Raw genomic sequence first — 21804 nt, forward strand, 5'->3', positions numbered from 1 at the left:
CAGATCAGTATGATTAGATTTGCAATTACTGACCTTTCTCTAATAAATCCTATCTACTGGCATTGTCCTTGCAAGCTTATTGGTGCTGTTATTTATTTATTTGCAAAGACTGACATCATTTATGAGGTTTTGTAATGATTTCGGTTGTTAGAACTCCTAAGTGATTTCTATTCTCTTCTTAAGTGAATTGTAAAGATTCCTGGCAAGGAGTAGCTAGCATAATTTTTTGCTATAATTAATTTTATGCAGCTATGGATGTACAATGATGCATTTTATTATGTGTTAGAAAGCTTGCATTTTGTTTCTTTTGGGCTCTGAATGTAACAGTCTTGTTTTAGCAGAAACTTCACAATTTGATGTCATTCCTAAGTATTTTGTTTGACTTTTTCAGCTTTGTTGTTTTCTTTCTTTTTATTCTGGAGCAGTATGGAAATCTCATCACTGGTTCATCTAGGACATAGGGGATATTCTATGAAGCACAGAAAAAAATAATCTAAAAATATAAAAAGTGGATACATTCTACATGACAGTGTGGGACAGTACAGGCATCACGATGTTTTTGCCCACTGTACTGATTAATGTACCTCACGTGGATGTTGCAAATCATCTAAATATTGCGTGGAAGAGAAGAGCATTAATTCTATCTGCATATTTTTTCAGTATATCCACCTCACTGAGTACTGGCAACAGTTCCTTGAAGTTACCATGTCTGTTCCTACGGTTTCCTTGGAAAATGCTGAATGGCTTCTCTGGTTGGGTACAAGATACATTGCTTTGCACTCATTTTGTATTAGTGAGGCTGTTTCACTGAAAGTCAAAACTCAATACTATGTTAAGGTTGCAAAAATGCTGTAATTCTTCCTGTAAGAACTATGCTCTCAATGGAAATCACATAGGATATATGTCTCCTGTATAAAGGAACTGAAGTATCACTATCTTAATAGAAAATATAAATGAAGCTTAACTCAGTGTGAGTTGCAAATTGTGGAATGCTAGTTTTAGCCTTATGCACACTTGGGCATGGTAAGTCTTGGTCTCCCAGCACTTTGGCACAAAGAATGTCTAAGCTCTTACAGATGTTTTGCCCAATCTAAATGAAATGAGCAGGATGTAGCAAACAGATTAATGCTGTGTTTATTGGTAATTTATTCCAATGTGGAAAGCAAAGGAGCCATTAAGTGATGTTTAAGTAGAATAAAATGAAGCATTGAACAGTTTTCAAGTTAACTGTGCAAAGAGCTCCAGAGATTTCTCTAGGGACAAAAAAACCAGTCACCTTTGCTGAAGTAAGACTGAGATAAATATGCTTTCAGTTTGGAAGGTATGTTTTCAGCACAAAGGATTAAGTGGATTTGGCAGTTCCTTTGAGCTTGGTTGATATTGTAACGAGCTCCAAATAGCTGCCCCCCAATGCCTCCTGCTCCATTGTGCCCATGAGGTCAGCCCTGGGGTCTGGGTGGGACCAGGAGGTCATCACCCTTCAGTCTCCAAGGGCTCGGCCTCCTGTACCACTCAAGCTCTTGAAAATCTGTCAGTTCATCACAACTCGTTTGAAGTGCTTCTAGCTGAAGAGAAAGCACAGTTGACACTATGACCTGTTGGAAGCCTCGTGCACCCTCGTGGCCCAGGCTTTGGGGTGTGAAGGTGCAGATCTGATTAGCAGGCAACGTGGTGCTGGAGAAGAGGCTGGTGAGTTTTGCTGCTGGGGTGACAGGTGGGCAGAGCATGCAGACCTTGTGCCTTTTCAGTGGCATGTCATTTCACTGCTTTGATGTTATTCCTTAGTGGGAAGTGCAGCTTCCTCCTTATGCATTTCTTTCCAAAGCAACACAAATCATTACAACTTTTGCAGTAAGAATGTGGTAGATTGCATCCTATTTGTCTGAGAAAAGCCCACTGACTGCTTGTAAACACAGAAGCAAGACTGGGCTGGAATCTACAATGTTTAAGAAGGAACCAAGAAATCTTTATGCTTGTCATGCTTCAAGGGCATAGAGGATCTTGAAATTTCTGCAGTGAAGTCACAGTGTTTGACATATCTGCAGATTTTCATCAAGAAGCTGGACATCACCAGCAAGCAGAAATGTTACGAAAATATTTAGAATCAAATAAAGAAAATGTAAAATGATTCAAATTAAGGTAAAGAACAAACCAAAGTGAAGGTAACTACTCACGAATAACATTGAGCAAAAGATGAAATCAGGCATTTGTATTCTAAAACAAATCCAAGGCATCAGGAAGAATAATTCTGGAATTGTAAATCCTGGCCACTTTCAATATGGTGAGAATCATAGAATCACAGAATCACTAAGGTTGGAAAAGACCATTAAGGTCATGTAGTCCAACTGTCAAGGGGCTCTTTTGAAGTCTGCTGTTCCCAACTTAAGGATCAGAGGTAACAGGTGGATGGAACAAATAGAGAAGCAATAGGTCATTACAAAGAAATGCCACTGAGCAATTCTATGATTCTATGTATGAGAGATTGGATAGTGAAGCTGGTAGGAGCTTTTTCATTCCTGCAAGTGGCTTTGGAGTAGCTGACACTCAAAATGTCCAGATGTCTACATTTCATTGCTTAAGGAGAATCTTGTTCCAGTTCTGCAAAAAACAAAAACAAAAAAACCCAAACCAAACAACCTTCCCACCTAAACCTAGGAATTGGGATCATCTGGAGGACTGAATCTGCTCCTGTATCATATGACAACTTTTCAGGTTGACCTAGGTGTTGGGGGAGTTTGCACCATTGCTATAATCTAATAGAAATAGAAAAATTTCAAGCTTTGTGTCAATCACTGGTGTTTTTGCAGTACATTCATCCATACATAGCATCCTTTATTTCGTAGTTTTCCTCACATTCTGAGCCCTGCTCTATTAATAAGCCATGCTTGCAGTGTACTGTGCCCATCTAATCAGAGAAGCATGTGAAGATTTGTGCTGTGCCTCGCATTCTGCTCCAGGAGGTGTGAAACAAATGATCTGGGGGAGGCAGGGGACGTGTGGGACCATCCGTTCCTGTTTGTTGAGATGATGTACCTTCAAGTCCTGCCTGTGAGAGTAGGAGCCTGCCCCTCCCTCTGTTTCTTTTTCCCTTGTGTTGCATACAGGTCAGGATGCATTCAGAAGGGGCCATGGAGGAACACCGTGAGTCTTACTGTGGTTATGAATTTCCAATATATGCTGAGACAGGTATAAAGGCAGTCAGTTTACACACTGCAACAGAGAAACTTTGGCACACCCCTTCACAGTGCTTTTGCCAGTGATTCCGGAGAGCATTTTTGCTGTTTTTAAATCTGCCAGTAGAAGCAGTTTGTGAAGTTTAGCATTTTAGGTTGTTTATGGAGGAGAATGCAATTATGATTCTGTCTGTGCAGGCCATGTTTTTACAGTTCATAATGTAACATAATAAAAACCAACAATTAGCAGTGCATCGTTAACCAAATTGAAACTTATATCAAAATTTCCACACTTTGTGTGTAGGTATATATTACAGAGATACAAAAGGTGTGACTTGGATGTTTAATTCTTCTTTGATATTTTGGCATGCTAATTATTTTTTTAGGTTAATTTTTGTCTTCCTGAAAAACACAGCCATAATATAACACAATACACAAAGTGCATCCAATATTTCCTTCAGAGATAACTTTTTGATGGTCAAAATGGATTTTTGCATGTCAAGGTGGAAAGGGGGGGGTTCATATTTGCTGTTTTCTTCCTGGTAGTGAAAAACAAGAAGTGCTAACCATGGCAGCTTTTGGTGTCTGTTTTTAAAACAATGTAGGCACAAATTCAGCCTACATTGAAAAAAAATAAATCCATGGTTCAGTGTTTTGGCCTCAGCCAAAAGTTTAACATGTGAACGTGCTCTGCTTTGCTCAGGCTCCTCCTTCTAAATCAGGAGCAAATTACTGAACAGTAGCCTAACTAGGAGGAAATTCTGAATCCAATGACCAGACAAGAAATGTCTGCCATGACCTGTGTAAGTGATTTTTATGTCGTGCATTGGGACTTTTTTTTTTTTTTATAAAGACAATTTTGCCTGGACAAGCTCAATAGCCTGCAAAATAACACATTTTTCTCACAAAGTAAATAAAGATGAAAAACGTGCTGGAAATATCTACTTCTTTGTGCTAAAATGCTCTTTCATTGAAGGAAAATCCATGCCCATGTACATTAGAAGTATGAAGGGAATACCTTTGGGCCATTGTGAAAGCATTTATGTCACTTTACTACTGTGGAAACGCTGTGGGCCTGTATGAATTGCCTTGAGCAGCCTCTCGTGCTGAACTTGTGATTCAAAGATGAGAATATCTTTAGAAATAGCTTTTCCTGTTCTACACAGTCTTCTCTTATTTTTGGCCGTTTTGTGGTTAAAATAAATATGAAAAGCCATTCGTGCTGTTCCTCGAGGATTGAAAAAGCGTTCCACATCAATGTCATTCACTCATTATTTATAAATAAGTTTTAAAATATTATAAATGGTTTATGCTTCAGTGTTCTTGATAATTATAAAGCTTCTGCTTTAGAATAGTAGTTTCCATTGTATATGTTACAAGTCAAATGCTTTACGATGCCTTAACTATTCTACAGATCACTCCCACAGCTACAGAATATGAAAAGCTGTAGGAAAGGTGATATTTTTTTGAGAAATTCTTGCCTTTTTAAATATAATTTTTGTAAGTAGTCTTAAGATTTTCTCTTTTTACTGGAAATTGATTTAGGAGGTTTTTCAACCTTATTTTTAAGTTATATTGGCCATCATTTCCTTCTCTATACATAATTTTTAATAAGATACTTAGGTAACTAATACAAATATGGGAGGGAAAGCTAGGAAGAAAATGAACTATATGATTAATATGCTCAATTTTCATTGATTAATTGGTTCGTGTTAATCTCAAGTCTCAGCAAGAAATGATTGTCTTGTGCATTTCTGCATTCTGCTTGGTGAACTGAAAATTAGCCCTACTGTTCAGAGTGCACATACAGAAAAGTTATTACATGCACACTTGTTTTTACACTGAATAACAGATGTTCTGAGAAGATGTTTGTGGGATTTTACAATTTTACAGATGCAGCTTCATACGTGTAAATTTTCCTGGAGTCAATCTGAAATTTTAAGGATGACTTTTCTTTGTCGTGTTTCATATTTAGGAGAGAGAATGTTTTAATTCTATTTTAAATACATGTTTCTGAAGTTCTGCTGGACCAATTCTAATTTTCAAGATGATGAAGGACTTTGCTTTCTTTTAAAGCAAATGGTTTGATGCAAGGGAAGATGAGCCACTCTCCTGCTGCTGGCTGTCAGTAACATGTCAGTGGGCAGTTTGGGTTTTTCCCCAAGCCGTTATCTATTTCTTGGGTCACATGTAAGCAGGAAATGGTTTGAAAAGTGACTCTGGGGAATCAGATACCTGGGGAGTAACGTACTTGAATTTCAAAGAAATGCAATGATTTCTTAAACAGGAATCATTCTGAATCTGTAAAATATGAGGGACTGTAGTAGGGGTGCTGACAGACTTCATTCTCTCTCGTTTGCCACTGAAAGTGCTGAATGTCCCCGAATTTCATGCAAATGCCAGAGAAAACATGTGCAGGGTATTCAGAGAAGCAGTTGTACTGCATTTGCTGAAGGTTAAGTAGTTACTGGGCTCCTCGATCAATTGAATAAAAATAAATAGAACAGTTGTACCGCTCCATTCACTACAAAGCTATCTTCTCCAGAAATATGTTGAGATTTGTAATGGCTAGTCCTATGAATCCAGTCAGGAATTCTTTATTCTCTTTTATTTAAACTGCCTTAACCTTTCTTTTTTTTTTTTTTCTTTTTTTTTTTTTTCCCCCTCTTTAGGAAAGGGTCAGAATTTCTTTTTTATAATGCAATTGGCACTTGATAATAAAAGCAAAGCAGATGTTAATAAACACAGGCAGACTAGTCTGTGTTCATTTAACTGAACTAAGCACATAATTGCTCAGTGAGGAGCTACTGTTTAAGTTTCTTAGGAGATTTGTTTGCAAGTCATCAGTACAGGGCTTATCAGCTTTGTAAGCTGAATGTCTTCTGCTGCCACTAGGAGCTTTGAGAGGAATCTGAAAACTTTCAATGGCTTGCACAGTTCCAGAAATCTAATCTTGTAAATCCCATGTGGATGAACTACGTGCTGTGTGCTGGTCTTTAAACTTTGCTGGGCTGGTGGAGGAGCATTTGTCATGTTCCTTGCACATCTCAGGTCCTTACAGGTTCAGCCAACATGCACCTTGCTCGTGTTGAGATGTCTGACTTTGAATTTTCTGGTGTACAGATATATATGTTTAGACATGAATATGCACTGAGGGACATGGTTCAGTGGGGATGGGTTGGCACTTAGACTAGATGATCTTAGTGGTCTTTTCCAATCTTAATGAATATATAATTATCTGTGTATGTACGCAGTGTGCTGATTGTGTTCCTGGAGTCGGAGTGTATCAACTTGAATATGTTATTGGGACTCTCACTTCACTCTTTGAAGAAGGCTTACTAGGTTTAGTAGTCCTTCTTAAACCAGAGGAGCACATTTTTGAAGTTGTGCTCATTCTGCTCGAACGTTTGGGAGGTTATTATTATAGTTTGTGTATTTCCATTGTCATAATTATGGAGTAAGTATAGTGGGGGATGATCTGAGAATGTAAGAATAGTCCGAGCACGGAAGTACACAAACAAAATACTTAAATATGGTTCTCTTGATTTAAGAGATCTAACACAGGCATATAATTATGCCTGTATTGCTGAGGTTGAAAGGGGTTCTGCAACTTAGGCTTTCATTGTTTCATCTACCTAAAAAGCAAATAAAGTACTTAGAACATCTGTATGGTTCCCCTGAAAAAGAGTAATTTACAGAGCCTTAAAAACTAGCAAATATGCATTTTTTTTTGCATGCTTCCAAACCGTGGCAAAGGTTGCTCTTGCTGACTGAGACTCGTTAGTGAGTACTGGTGAATACCTCAGCATTTCATGCCATTGCTCAGAACAGGAGCTACATCTGACCTGCACAAAGAGTTTTAAATGGTTGTGTTTGTATGCTAGTTTTTCATAATGATGTTCAACACTGTATTAGAGGTTTTTCTATTTGTTAAAGTCTGGAGAGATAATGGCTGCCTTGCAGTTATCAGTTACCTTTGGGGGCAGCAACTTGACACCTTCATAAAATATTACTGCTTGCTTGCTATCTGTGTGTCTGAAAAATGTGCTGCAGCGCTGTGTCTTAAATACTGCTGCAGCAGCACAACAAATCTGTAGAGATGAGTTTGTTTTTAACCTTCCTTATAGGTAAGGCTGAATTCCTTCACATGCACAGTTTTTGAATTGCGACGTTTAGGACAAATATTTGAGGAATGCTGGGGTACAGCAGACACTTGGTTATTAAATACAGAGCTCAGAAGTGATTTTCAGAAGGTCACCTGCTTATGTGCTGCCTATCTAGTAGCTGTTTTCATAATTCATGGTTCTTACTGCTGAAAAGTAATTGGTGTAAGGAAAATTGTTCGGAAGATGAGAAATGGAAGATTGGATGTAAAGGTCACCTCTGAAACTGTAATGAATGCAGCCATATTGATTTAATCAAAATTGCTTTTTATTTCAGGCCTAGGGTGGGCAGTTCTGCAAAAATCCTAATTTCTTTTAAATGCTCTTTAAAATGAGATGTTTTGTTCTTAAATTTGAGACTGCACTGCTAAATTTAAGGAAATACAGGTAATTTTATGGAAATACAAGTAAACATGCCCGCTGTTTTGTGGTTACTCTTTGCCAAATTCACTACTTCCAAGCAGTTCTACTGTGGATGTGATTCATTTGGTTCTTACTTCCCCTGCGTGTTTTCTTGCATAAGTGATTAATAAAACATGGTGAAGGATCACATTCTGGGGTCGTGATTCTTAATAGATTCAAAAAGGATAAGTTGCAGACATCTGGCTAACGCAGATTATTTCTCTAATATGGTGGAACACTGAGCTTCACACGTACGTTTAAAGCAGTGACAAAAATGACTTCCCAAAACTAATGTGTTTGCCTTGAAGTGCCATTCCCTGTCCCTGTGTGGGCACAGCCTCCTCTGAGCATGGGCACTCATTGTTCACATGTATGGGGCACGGCTGTGCCTTGGCTGGCTGTGCTGGGTTCATTCTGTGCTTTTGCAGGTCACAGTGCCATTTGGGCTTTGAATAATGGTGTGATATATTTACTGGTCAATTTTTCTCTGCTCTAAATAAGCTGCACAGTTTGCTGCACAATACGGGCAAATCCTCCCTAGAGTTTCTTGTCAGCAAAACCAGTAAGGAATGCATGGTAAGAGTTTGCCTGTGCATCACTGGAGTGAGTGGAAGTCCTGGGTGTGTGGCAATGAGTGACGGAGCAAACTCCTCCTTTAGCAGCAAACACTGTGCTTTGGGAAAGTGGGTTGAAGTGTAAGTGGCTATGGGGCAGAATTGGAAGTATTTCTCAGGATACACCTGTGTTTTTAATGCAAATGAGCAGAGAATATTTGCAGGACTCCAGTAAGACACGTGCTAAGATGTGTATTTGTTCAAAAGGCAGGCTTGCTATAACATTCTGCATAAGAATAGGGAACCCAGCAATTTATTGCAGTGCTTCCTTGCTCAAGTTCTTTTGTGGGCATGAAATTTGAATAAAAATATGTGATGTTAAATAGATGATTAGGTTGATTCCTACCACAAATCTTTATCGTATTTATCACTTAGATTTAAGAAATGAGTCATCTTACAGCAATTTCTTCTCACTACTTTGGAATATTTTATGGATGCTGCACATACTGCTTTCTTTTTGAAGTATAATTTTATTTTAAATCATTTGCATGTTTTAAATGTAACAAGTTATGTAGTGCCATATTTTCTTACCGTAACGTTATGAAGTATTTTTACATAATGTTAAATAATCTGAAGTTAAGTTATCTTTTTTGGAGTCTTTTTTTTTTTTTTTAATTCACTTACAAAACTAAGCATCTTGGACTGTTCTTTACCTTAACTGGAGGCGTCTGCCTGTGAAATCAGATTTAATTCTGATCAGAACCCATTAATTTGTAGAATTTGATCTTCTAAATCAGAAGTCCAACAATGCTTATCTTCACATACAGACTGTAATGCAAGATGTTTATTAATCATATGGGAGAAAATGCTTAGCTGTACATATGCAAAGAATTGTCACTTAAGGGTACCAGAAACCCATTTTGTCACTTCTGCGTAGCGTGGCTGATAAATATAGCTGGCATCCATTAAAGTGTAATAACTTTTACTGAGATAATTTGAGGATAATTTTTTTTAAAAAAAGCTTCACTAAAAGCCTTCCTCCCTTTGGATATTTTATAATCCTTTTTTTTTCTTTCTAATCACAGTTCTGTCTTTTAATGATGGGTTAAAATGTTTATCTGTGAGAAATTAATGGGTTTTGAAAGCTTGGTGTTTTAATGTTAGAACAGTATTAGGTGGTTCTGCACAACTGAGCCTCTTTGGTGTTGATGCAGAGGCACTCATTTTGTTGCTCAGGCGCATTGCAGTGCAAGGCAAACCGTGGAGTGAGTGGTTCAGAGCAGACGTCCCCAAAACAGAGACTGTGTGTGGATGAATAGATGTGTACTTCTGTACACAGTTGCAGTTCAGTTTTTGGCAGGTTTTACACAAGTAGAAAGACTTACAAAGGTGTCAAAACCATGTGGCAGGGCCTCAGCAAGAGGGAGGCCAGAGTTCACGTTGATCTTGTGCTTAATCTGCCTTCTGTTGAACCCACGACCACTTGCTGGCCAGAATGTTTCCAGAACAGATGACTTGCAAGGTACCCTTTGTTGTATAGACTGTTCTTGCTATTAGTCTTCATTTTCATAGAAAATATTTTAAAATAAAAGTGCTTGGAACTCCATTAGCTTTCTGGCAGTTTGGTAGCGTATCCTGATAGTGGTTTTGAAAAGTCATTATTTCTGGTTTATGCTTTCAGCTTCAGCGGGCGTTGAGCGTTTTGCTTAATTTTGCACACAATTAAAAACTGTCTTTTCTCTGGCTCTGTAGCCTGAGGTGTGCACAGAGCCTGGGCTTTATTCCTGTGAGCAGGCACTGTGCATTAAAACATCAGGAGAATGGGAACTGCCAGGGCAAAGGAACCCGGTGGCCACTTGCTTTGCTGTCTTCCTTCGCAAGCTAGTGAATTTTGCAAGACAGCTTAAATAATCCAGAATGGAAAACTATAGAAATGTCACTTGATTTTTCAGGATTTGTTAATAAAAGAAAGCAATTACCTCCTGTGTGCTTTGTGTTGCCCTGTGCTGTGTGTTGCACGCAGGAGCGCAGAGCTTCTACTGCCTCTGTCCTCTAGGCAGTGAGCAGCCAGGAGAGGAGGGAGGGAGGGGAGAGGGAAATCTATAGGGGGTGGAGAGAGTGTGCTCCCCTTGTAGGAAAGGTGTGTCTCTCCTGACACATGTTCAGACCACTCCGGAGTTAGCCTTAGGTAAGTACATCATATTATGGTCATTTATGCCTTCTTGCTGTAATGGGTAGCTGTGCCTCACTTGCATTATTTATCTCCTCAGTCAGTAATACAATCCCAGTGGTCAGAGGATTTCAGGTATGGGAGCCTAATGCTTTTAATGGTAACTTTCCTGCTATACTTTGCTGTCCCTCAGGATAATTTTATGCTGTCTAAACAATATTTTGTATTTTGGGGGGAAGGTACACAAGCAGTGTGTATGAGGAGTGGTAACTTGAGTCATGAGGCAGATATGTGGGCTAATGAGAGGGAATTAGTTTGCAGAGCCAGAAGGCAAATGATAATTGCTTTGAAAATGTCCTTACGTTTCAATTTTAGAAACAATGATGATAGGAAAAGTTTATGAAAATAGAACCATGTATGTAAAAGAAAAACTGAACTATTACTATTTTTTTTTTCCAGGATTTATTACCTAGTGATGTTCTTTGTGAAATATTAATAAACTGCTTATATTGTTATTAACAATTATCAGATAGCATACATTTTAGCTTATAAAATGTGATATTTGTCTGAAATCCATAGCTAACAGTAAATGTTCAGTATTATGTGGCATCAAAAGAAACTATTCGGGAAGGAAAAAAACAACTTATTAATGAATGTTATCAAATAATGATTGTACTTCTTGTGCATTTATGTATTGACAATGTACCTGCTTTATATTTGAGCATAACTTGTTAAAAATGCACTCAGGACCAGATCTTGTCCTGTCAGAATTTCACATTTGCTGTTGTTTCATTCTTTTCTTACTTTCAGACGCATTTGGGAGCTGTGAATTTTATTTGTCTTTAACTTGAGCTTAGGCACTGTTAAAAACAATACTCAGATATTTAGTTTGGAGGTTATATTTCTGCCTGAACTGACCAAACCTGTTAGCTGAATGAAATTAGGCTAAGTGTTTTAGGAGAGCGTGTAACACATCAATGTCCTGCTCACAGGGAGAGAGGAAAGAAGATAAAAGAATGATTTTTGATAAAATACAGCACCGTTTTGCAAGCTGTCGTGTTTTGTCTTCAAATTTTGCTTGTACTTGAATTTTGAATGCATTCACATTTCACTTTTAGCTGAAATGCAAATGATACAGAATGTCTTGATAGGCTGATGTATTTGGATTTGCAAATGCCTGGATGAATTTTATAACTTCTCTGAAAAGATTTAGCTGAAAAGGGATTTTCAAAAATATGTTTATTTTTAAGGCTTCAAGTTACGTCTGAAACATAGGCAGGCAATGTGCCATTTATCAATTTAGCTGAAAATGTATCTAAGACCAAAGCTTTCTCATCCCCTCTGAGAGAAACGATCCATTCTTTTAAAAATGCTTGTATGTGGGCATGTCTGTGAAACTGCATTCTGCCTGAAAATACCCCAAGTTGATAAAGCAGGGTTATGTAACTAGTATTGCATAATAATGCATTTAAAGATATTCTAATATGAGTTTACTTTTATCACTGTTTCTTTAGGAGAAAAGGTTGTGGAGATGTGTGACTAATTACCCTCCTTCTTTCAGGTTATCGGATGTCCTAATTTTCAAGGAGTGTCCTTGCTAACAGGGACAACCCGGGAATTTTGTAGGCTTTATTGAAAATGGGGCACTGTTCTAATTTCAGAAAAATCCCATGTCAACCAGATACACGAGCAACCCCAGAGCCTCACATGGACTCAGGGCATCCCAGCTGCCTGGGCTCTCATCAGAAAATGGTGTGAAATGTAGGGGTGTTGCAGCTCCTGTTTCTGGGGAGAAGTGCAAGTATGGATTAAAAATCATTCTAATCATAGGTGACACTGATGGTGGGTTCTCTGTTCAGAAGTGTGTTCAGTTCTCCCTTTCTGTAACTTCAGTGTAGCACCAAAGCTGGTAATTAGTTAGGAGAATGGGACGGCCAAACCACGTTCGTTGTCCCTTTCCACTTGAATGGGCAGAGCCAGCTGTGAGTGTTGGTGTGCAGGAAGGAATTGCCACAAAGGCTGAGGCTAAATCTGAAGGAGGAACAGCTCACTGCACTCTCTGTTCTCAGACAGTTGTCAAAAGAGAAAAGTGGGTTTAAGAAGCATTCAGATTTGTTTGACTACTTGGTTATCTCTGTGCTCAAACTCAGAATATCTTATATGTATTTTAAAATAAAGAAGTCCTGGAATTATATAAGGGGTTACCGAAGTACAACATAGAGAAATCTCTGCTTGTAGAAGAAAGGAAAAGTTGAAAACATGGATTCAAGCATGGATTCAGATGGTGCTAAGGCATTTCCAGTTGCATATGTATCTAGAGGTTTCTTCCAAGGAAGAGATCACTATGATGTCTCACTTCTGCCCACTAAAAGCAGGTACGCACATAAGCTTCTCATCAGGTTTCGCTGAAGCTTCCAATACTTGACAAAATCCTGTGTAATTGTGTGTTTTAAATAAAAACTTTCCAGTTTTTCTAGTAGAGACACCTCGACGTCTTTGAGGGCTTAAACAGGTAAAGCATTATGGCATTGAGGATTTCTCCATGTTTGGTTTGACAGCTGGCTCCATAGGTAGCCCACCTTCCAGGTTCTCTTGTAAATAGCTTAGTATTGAAATGCACTGTTGTCATGTTTGGTCTTATTAGCTAAAGTGTAAGTTACATAGGAAACTGAATGCATTTTTCATCACGACTGTATGTCAGGACACAAGGGAAAGGTCTCCTTTGCTGGGTTTGTTGTTCTAAAATGCATCATTCTGCCTGTCTTTGTTTTATAGCAATTAAAATTTCTGTGGCTTTAATTTGTAAAAGCATAATACTTGCTATTGACTTGACAGCACCAGAACAGGATTAAAATAAGGCAGTTCTTTTTTATTTAGAGCAGCTGACTCCTACCTGGGTAAGTCACAGTGGTAGTATTTCGTTACTTCAACTTGTGTCATTTTGCAGCATAAAATTTCATCTATCTGCCATCTCAGTTTCTTTTCTTTGTTATAGAAGCATTTCATATACTCCCACTTCTTGCAATTAGAATAATGATGCAGAATTTTCTCAAGGTTAAGAAAACTGTTGTTACCACAAAATAGAACACGAACAAGCTGTAATTGCTTAGTGAAGATATGAAGCCCTCCAAGAGTTACGAGTCTTTGTGAGGAAGGTGTACTTCTAATATGGAGGAAGAAATGTCAGTTCTTAACAGTTGCTGATAATTAAGGGGCCAGATTTCAGCTGAGGTGAAGGTATGATTGTATTGGAGCCTTATGTGCAACACTAAGAGCATCTGTGGAACAATTTAATGTTGTAAAAATCAACTGAAAAGAGTATTCGTATTTTCTTCATTAATTAAATAAGGAACATTTCAGTGATAATGTGCAATGTGGATTAAGCCCTAGACTTCTCATTGCTGCTAATGGGATCTGTAAGTGTTGCAAAATCCATATGCATCATAACAGAAAATTTGTTTCAGAGCACCTTTGTACGCCGTTCAGTTATTTCTGAAACTTCTTTTGGGTGACTTTCAAGTCTCCCAAATCTAATCTTAATTGAATTTACCTTTCAAAGACTATTGTATCTCACTGCCCAGTCATTTAGTCAGAATACATGTTTTTGGCAAACATAGGTGGTAAATTTTAACATGTTTTCCGTGATCCTGAATCACCACACACACACATCTGCATTCTCTGTAACATTTGTGTTTTTAATGTTTAGTGGTTCTGGTTTTTTGAAACTATGCAGGCAGGCTGTAATGATGTTCATATTTGGACAAGACAGCCAAACTGGCAAGATTTGACAGTATATAGGCACCTGAGGAGCAGAGATGAGGATGCTTGTAACCTAAGACAGCACGGGAAAGCCATGCTACAAAGCAATATCATCAGATTTTCTTTCACCCGGATGCCAGGGTGAAGGCCTGTATCAATATCAGTCTTTTCCATATCCTCTCTCATTGGGTTACAGTTATTTGGAAATGGTTTAAATGTTGCTCCTGCTCTTTAAATAGTTTAAAGACTCCTTCATTTCTCAGTTTTCCTCTTGCCTGCGATTCTCACCCACCTCACAGTGATATTCAGATGTTTCCCTCAGCAACGCCCTTGGGTGATTGAGTTAATCCCTGAAAGCTGCCCTGATTGGTGAAGACATACACAGACAAACACAAAAGTCTCATTTTTCAAACTGTACCTCTTAGAAAAAATACAGATGAGTGAAACTAATAATTTGATAGTGACCTACACTGATCCTGAAACTTCATGCTCAGTTCTAGGTATTTTTTCTCTTGTATAGTATATGGCTTCCATTACTGCAGAAGGCAGTATTGCAAAGAGTATTTTGGAAAATGATGTGTTTTTTTCCCCTGATATTCAAAAAAATAATTATTTTTAATGAGGCTGTCTGGTCAGCATTAAGAATGAAAAATTCTAAACAACTCAGACTCCTTCCTGGATGGGAGTTAAGTCCCTTAATTACAGTATCTTGCGGCCTGAAAGAAAGCAGTTCTCAAAAGAATCTTTAATGTGAATAATCCTGTGTGTAAGATAGGTAGTTAATCTCCATTTGCAACATTTGACCTTGAGATTCAGATGTGTTTCTGAAAATACACTCTAGGTTTAGTTTTTGAGCAAATTAATATGCTTCATTATAAGCTTTTTTCTTTTTTTTTCTTTTTTTTTTTTTCCCTCCCAGGATCCTTGTGTATCCTTAATGCATCCTTATGTATCCTTAATTCTGAAAATTCTGCTCCCAGTGACTTTTGGCAAGGTCTGTCTCTGAGGCATTGTATAAACAATAACATTGTATAAGCAATGAAAGCAATTTAGTCTGGCAGGTCACACTTAAATTCTATCTCCGTGATGCTTGAGCCAAAATCTGGGCATTAAGCCCCTTAATAAAGATCAGCTGCACTCTTTTTCCTTCCCCCCTTATCTAAAACTCTTGAAGTTGCAGCTGGAGCTCTTCCAATCTGTACCTCCTTAGTACAGAGCAGACACTGACCTACAGGGTGTCTGGGGGGGTCACAGTGATGGGAAGCACATGGCATGCAAGCAGCAGCTGAGTGAGCTGCAGTTGATTGGAGAAGAGATGGTTTGACTGGATTTGATTTTATTGATTAATTCAGTTACTCAGTACAGGATTTTAAAAGAAGGTAGATCCATAGTCTTTCCAGAGAAATGCTAACAAAATGATGAGGCAATTAAGACAAACTGCAGCAAAGGAAATCCTTGTTAAATATAAAAAAGTTCTTTCCCCAGTGTGATGGTTTATTAGGGGAACAAGTCCAGAATGGTCTCTCCATTGTCAGGGATGACCAGAGCTCAGCTGTATATAGCCCTGAGCAAGCTATTCCATGGCTAAATTTGGCCCTGCTTTGAACAGTGAATTTAGACCAGAGAACATCCATAGATTCCTTTCAACTCAGCCTATCCTAAGGCTTTGTGATGAGGGAAAAAAAGAAAAAAAATAAATTAAAAAGAAACCTTTAATTTCAGATCAATTTTGGGGGTAGAAATGCATGAAGTCTGTGAGAGTGTTGTGCTGTGGAATCAGTGGGTCCTCTGGCCCACTTGGAACACAGATTTAGAATATCAGTTCAAGCTTAATGGTTGTTGTGGATGATTCTGGCAGTTTGATAGACTTGCTATCCTTATGATATTTTTGATATTTTTATATGACAGATTTGCATTTGCTCTTGTTCTCTTCAGTCGATTCCAGCTAGTGGAATTCATATGGATGTTGAAGGTACAGGAACAGGAGAGAAGGAAAGGAAGCAGAGCTTTTTGTCTTTCATAGAGAATTCCAAAAACTTCAGAGGTACAGCACCAGAACTCTTCCTTTTTAGAAATAATTATGGAGCTGCTTGCAAGAGTGACAAGTGACCTGCCCCAAATTTCTAGATGAGTTTTCCATTTACTTTGTTAAATTATATTAAAGTTAGGGTAATAAGGAAAAGATGTCGACTGACACTTGACTGCTTGAGTCCGTGCACTTCTCGCCGCGCAGAAATTGGCAGTTGTTTCTGCAGTGCTTTTACAGTGCTTCCTAATTTATGTTCTGTTGTTATTCCTGGAAGTGTCACCTTCTGTTTGGTGAATTATGCTGCAGTGGAATTAGTGAGGGATGCACAATAAAATAGTAAGCGGCACGTACAATAATAACCTTGTGATAATACCCTGTGTCTGGGAGTGAACTGTAGAAAAAGAAAAAAATGAGCTAAGATGAAATGTGTACTCGACGTGAAGTTGATGCTTCTGAAGTGCAGGGTGGGCAGGTTAAAGTTACGGGGATGAAAACTGGTAGGTAACTGCTAATCCCTCCCTTGTGAGAGGAAAATTGCTATAGGAAGTACAGTACAATTCTGCGGCCTTACAGATGTCTCACTTCATTCTTCAGAAGCCTCAGTGCATGGGATCAACAGCCAGTGTAGAGGTAGTGCCCAGGTTGGGTAGGAGCAGAGAACGAGTTGGTTCTGCAGCTGCAGATCTGACAGCCATGAGGCTTCTGTTTGGAAGCCTCACTGGCAGAGTGAGATGCTCCTTCAGCCAGGAGGTTCCCCAAACTCTCAGGATCTAATGGTTTAAGGGAACTTTAGCTGACCTGATACATTGAACTGTGTAATAACAACAATATCTGACTTATCTTCCTGTTAAGTGCCTGTGATTCAGTGTGTTGGGGTTTCTCTTCCTCTGCTGAGATTTTTTAAAAATCAGTCTTCCGATCCAAGTCCTTTCATTACAGTTGTAGCCTTTGTACACGTGCCTTATGTAATACCTCTTCCCCCCATAAAAGTTGAAAAGCCTGAAATGGTGCTTTTCTTGCTATGTACACAATTTGATTTTGAAATTTTGACCTTTATTTAAGGGGCTTTTTTTGTATTTTTCCCTTTCGAGATTTTACTCTTATTCCAGATTCCCAGGTGCCTGTGTTTGACTGTAGTTCTTATACCTAATGCATAAGCTAAGGTGTTACAGAATGTATGCAGATGGAAGTTTGCTTGATACAAAGCAGCAGTAAATGCACTGCTCAACAAATAATCTCTTGTTAAGAGAATTTTAAACAGAAAGAGTCAAACACAGCTGTCCGCCTACTTCTGCATCCATAATTCAGAAAGGTAATCTGTGAGGTTTAAATAGGAATCTGTGGATAGGAAGCAGGAGGTCACGATCATCAGTAATGCTGAGACAATTATTTAGGATGGCATGGGAAATAAAGTAATGTAGAGATAGGATGGGGAGATAGAGTTTGGAAAGTGCCAACATCAGCAAATTATCTGGTGCATTAGAAGCAGATCGATAGCTTGAAGCAAACAGTGCTGAGACCCCTATAGCTGTGCAAGCTTGGGGCTTTGCTTGGAACTGGTTGTAGTCTGAACCTTTGGATTGAAAGTGCTCACATGTGACTGGAAGCTTTACAGAAACCTACGACTGTTTCAGGTCTGTATGTTCTGAGTGTTTTTCGTGTGAATCTGTAGCAGGGCTTCCATTTCATTTTCTCTGAAGGAAATTTAGTTCTTGAGCACCAAAGATGTTCTGCAAATTGAACAATCATACAATAAAAAGGGGCACTTGTTTCAGAACTGCAGCGTTCCTCAAACTAGTCCTGTTATTATAGGGCATAACAATGTCATCTGGCTGTGGAACTTGCTGAGGAAGATGCATGCTGTCCTGATGGAGAGGCAGAGGTCCCTCTCTTTTAATGTTGAACGTACCCAAACCGACTGTATTGGGTTAAATACATTGTGTTTGAAGTCAATGGTAAGGGTCCCACTGATGCACATGGGAGCAGAATTAGGCCAACTCTGATCACTTATGGGAAATTGAAATCTAGGCTAGAGAAAAGGCGAAGATCAGCTCTGCACATACACAGAAATAGTTTGAGTGTAATTCCACTGATGATGCCTGTTTGTTTTACTATGGGTGGATGGCTTGATTGTAGGCCTAGTGTCACTTAAATTCTTGTACCAAATATTGCCCCCAAGTTAGTGGTTATCAGCTGGCAGGAGGGGGCTGTGGTGCTGCTCTGGCTGCAGCACAGCGTTTCTGTCTGTGTGAATTATGCACAGACCTGTAAAACATTAGAGGTAATGGTAGATTTTATAAGTCCTTTTGCACCACTAAAATTGCACTCTGTGTTGTTATTCTTCAGTTTTTCTTGACAACTTGAAAAAGGTAAAACTATTCACAAGGAAATATGTTCCAGATTTTAGTACTGAGATTTTTAATAACTTGAAAGTGGACTGAAAGGCTTCAAATTGTAAAATCAGCCATATTATTTTACTGTTTAGTATGTTATCTTGTGATGATGATGTTCAGATCTCTACCCAGCATGCCCTCTGTCATGTGCACATCTGTTTTGCCTCGTTTGTGAATAGCAATGCTGGTCCAAAGAAATGATGCGGTTTAGCTCACCTTTCCTGTGGTGCTGAGGACTTGAAGCCCTCTTCACTGATCTATTCCTTATTAACTTCTCTTGTGTTTGGACAGTGTCTTTCTAATCTCTTCAGGAATAGCAGAGAGCCATGGAAGTTATATCACTGGAGAGAAGGAAGGCTGTGTAAGGAGTTTTCATATTCTGTTTTCTGTATGCTGGGCTTTCAATCTGATGCATGAGTTGTCTTATGCAATAGGAACATAGCTGTGGTTATAATGTGACTCTGGGAAGAAAAAAAAAAATCTGTCAAAAGCAATGACAAATCCACCAGCCTTGCTTATGCAATTAAAATGGCAACTTATCTTTGCATGATTCATGTTTTGTTCCTTTAGAACTGGTGAGCTGTTCTGAAGAGCAAAAGCTCACATCTCTTGGTCCTCTGGCTTCTGTGCATCTGTGATTTGAGTTCTTCTTTATGCCAATAGAACCCTGGGGATGTTTTAATCACAGGAGAATCGCGTGTGGCAATTCTGGCATGACTTCCTGTCTCTCTGGACTGCATCCTCAATTATATTAATCTGACTGTTGCCTATTTAAGCATCATACTATGTCTTGAATGACAGTGGGGTAAACAGATTCAGCAAATAAGCTGTCGTTCTTGCCTGCTCACAAGTGGCAGATCAGGTCAACCAGAGAAACAGATAAACAGGAGCATATACACCGATTTTCTTGTGTCACTGCCTTTTGACTGTGATGTAAATGAAGAGTATGAGTACACGGAGTGCTACAAGAATGTTTTTCTGTTAAAATGAGGTATGCATGGTTTTGGCAGTCATAGGAAAACTGGGGAAGTGCAGCTTTGAAAACTGATTACATTTAGATCATAGATTTACATTATTACTGTTTCTGTAATTTCTTGAAGGTCATTTGAGTAGCTGTTACAGAAATGTCTTTTATACCATTTTATTTCCACAGATGTATACTCCCAAGTGCAAAAAATCATTTTTGAAAATGGGATCTTCTTTTTAAAATGGTTATGTTAGTACTTGGTAAGTTTTTGTTCCTACAAGAAGTTGTGGAAAAGAAGATAAACATCAGGTTTTTAAGGAATACATCTTAGGAAGTATTTTCTGCTCATTTGCAAAGAAGGCAAAACAACAGACAGGCAAACATATGTGAATAAAGCTATGCTTATTTAAAGTACTTCTAAAAGTACTTTGCATTGATTTACTAACTTTAAACAGCCTTTAGAACAAGTTGGTATCATGTTAATCCCCACCTCAGCTCAGTTGCTCACTGAAATCAAGAACTGACTGCATATGTAGTTTGTGGTGGCATTTGGGGTCGATGCCTGCAAATAAAGGATCTTGGTTATCTTTTGAAATAGTTTTGTGAATTTTCTGAGAAAAACCTTGTACTCCCATTTTTAGAGGTGACTTCTATGGAAACACACAAAGCTTGGTGTTTTCTTTTCATGATTGTTCAGATAGTACTGAAGAGTACTATCCCTCCTGGTTTAAAAGAAACTACTTAAAATTATTGGAAGCATGGTAATTTCAAATCTCTGATGTGTGAATTATTTCTGATGGGTCCATTAAACAGAACTAAGAAAAACGAATCTGTTTTCAAGTGCTGTGGGTTTGCTACTCTTGGAAACATATAGGACTGGTTTGTAATAGAAGCATTGGAAACAATTGCATTACTACTTTTTGTTTACTTGCAGTTGTTGGGTATTAAAACAGATGAGAGGTTTTGAGTTTTCAGTGTCCTATGCTTAATTATAGAAATCCCAACATTTAGGACTCAACCGTGTTGTTACACCTAGTACACAATATCCTATGGATGTGATTAACAGTTTTACTGAGTTTAGCTGTGTTACAGGCTTATTCAACACTAGTGAGAAAGTATGGGTAATATGTTACTGCTACCTGCAGAGGGACGGATTTAATTTGTAATTTGTAAATGTATGCACATCTATGATGATGTAGTGTATGTCTTCCTAACCCTTTACATGTGAAATATCTGTGGATTTGGTGTCTTATTAAAAGTCCCAGCTTCCTGGTAAATCTGATGATCATTAATGATAGCTGAATTTCAAAAGTTTAGTTAACATGAAGGATTCCGAGATTTATCGAAACAATTTTGATTTAGAATTGAGAATTGGAAGTATTGTAATAACTGGCTGATATCTTTGTAGCCGTATTCATCTCTGGAAGAATTACAAGCCCAACAAACCAATGAAGTAATGTACTATGGTATTAGATGAAGCTTAAATTTGGTGTTTACTGGAGTAATCAATCTATCTTGGCATCTTAGAGGGATACTTCTTCCAAATGTCTCAAGATCCTACAGAAATTCCCTTTTAAGACATTTATTGATAGTCTGGTAGGAAATGGAGACAAGACTTGATTTCAGTTACCAATAACCACTGTCTAGTCAAATAGACTAGATAGACCCAGAATGTTCTAGGTTGTCTTGCTTTTGAAGGAGTATAGCCAAGTTTTTTTTTTGCAGAAGCTTCATTTTGTTGTAGAAAGGTAAGGAGAAAAATACGCTAAATTTCTTAAGGTCTGAGTATCCCTAGAGTAATTCTGTTTGCAAGAACAGTTGTTGGTTTCATTCTTTTGATTTTCAAATCTACTCGGAACCTGAAGGTAGAGGTGTCATTTTTGATGAATGCATAATTAACAACACTGAATTTAAATAATGCTGAAATCTAAAATCATTAATGGTGCATTATGGCAGGGTTATTTTGCTGAAGTCATTGTGCACAGATGCACCCCCAGCATAAAATAACAGTTTTGGTCAAAAGCATTAGTGATGTTTGCAAAAGATTTTTAGAAATGGGAGTATTTTGCAGAACATTAGTGCTTGTAGTCTTCTGATGTGGAAGAATCAGTGGGATCACAGGAGGTTTGGATTCTGTCCCATGTTTGTTTTATTTGATTGGAAAAATGTACATAAATGCAAATTGACCTAATGC

At 38.3% G+C, this 21804-nt stretch overlaps 1 protein-coding gene across 16 annotated transcripts in view; it reads left to right on the top strand.

Moving 5' to 3' along the window:
• ATP2B2 (ATPase plasma membrane Ca2+ transporting 2) overlaps positions 1–21804 on the top strand; it is a 393147-nt gene that overhangs the window by 193971 nt on the left and 177372 nt on the right. The window contains exon 1 of one of the 16 annotated variants that reach the window (XM_090148051.1): positions 10460–10480. The exons of the other annotated variants lie outside the window; for them this stretch is intronic. The gene's annotated coding sequence lies outside the window, so the exon portion shown is untranslated. Of the gene's footprint in view, positions 1–10459; positions 10481–21804 lie in introns of those variants that run through there. 16 annotated transcript variants of the gene reach the window in all.

The sequence above is a fragment of the Phasianus colchicus genome, chromosome 11 (assembly GCF_987193195.1).
Source record: "Phasianus colchicus chromosome 11, bPhaCol1.hap1.1, whole genome shotgun sequence".
NCBI classification, from domain to species: domain Eukaryota; kingdom Metazoa; phylum Chordata; class Aves; order Galliformes; family Phasianidae; genus Phasianus; species Phasianus colchicus.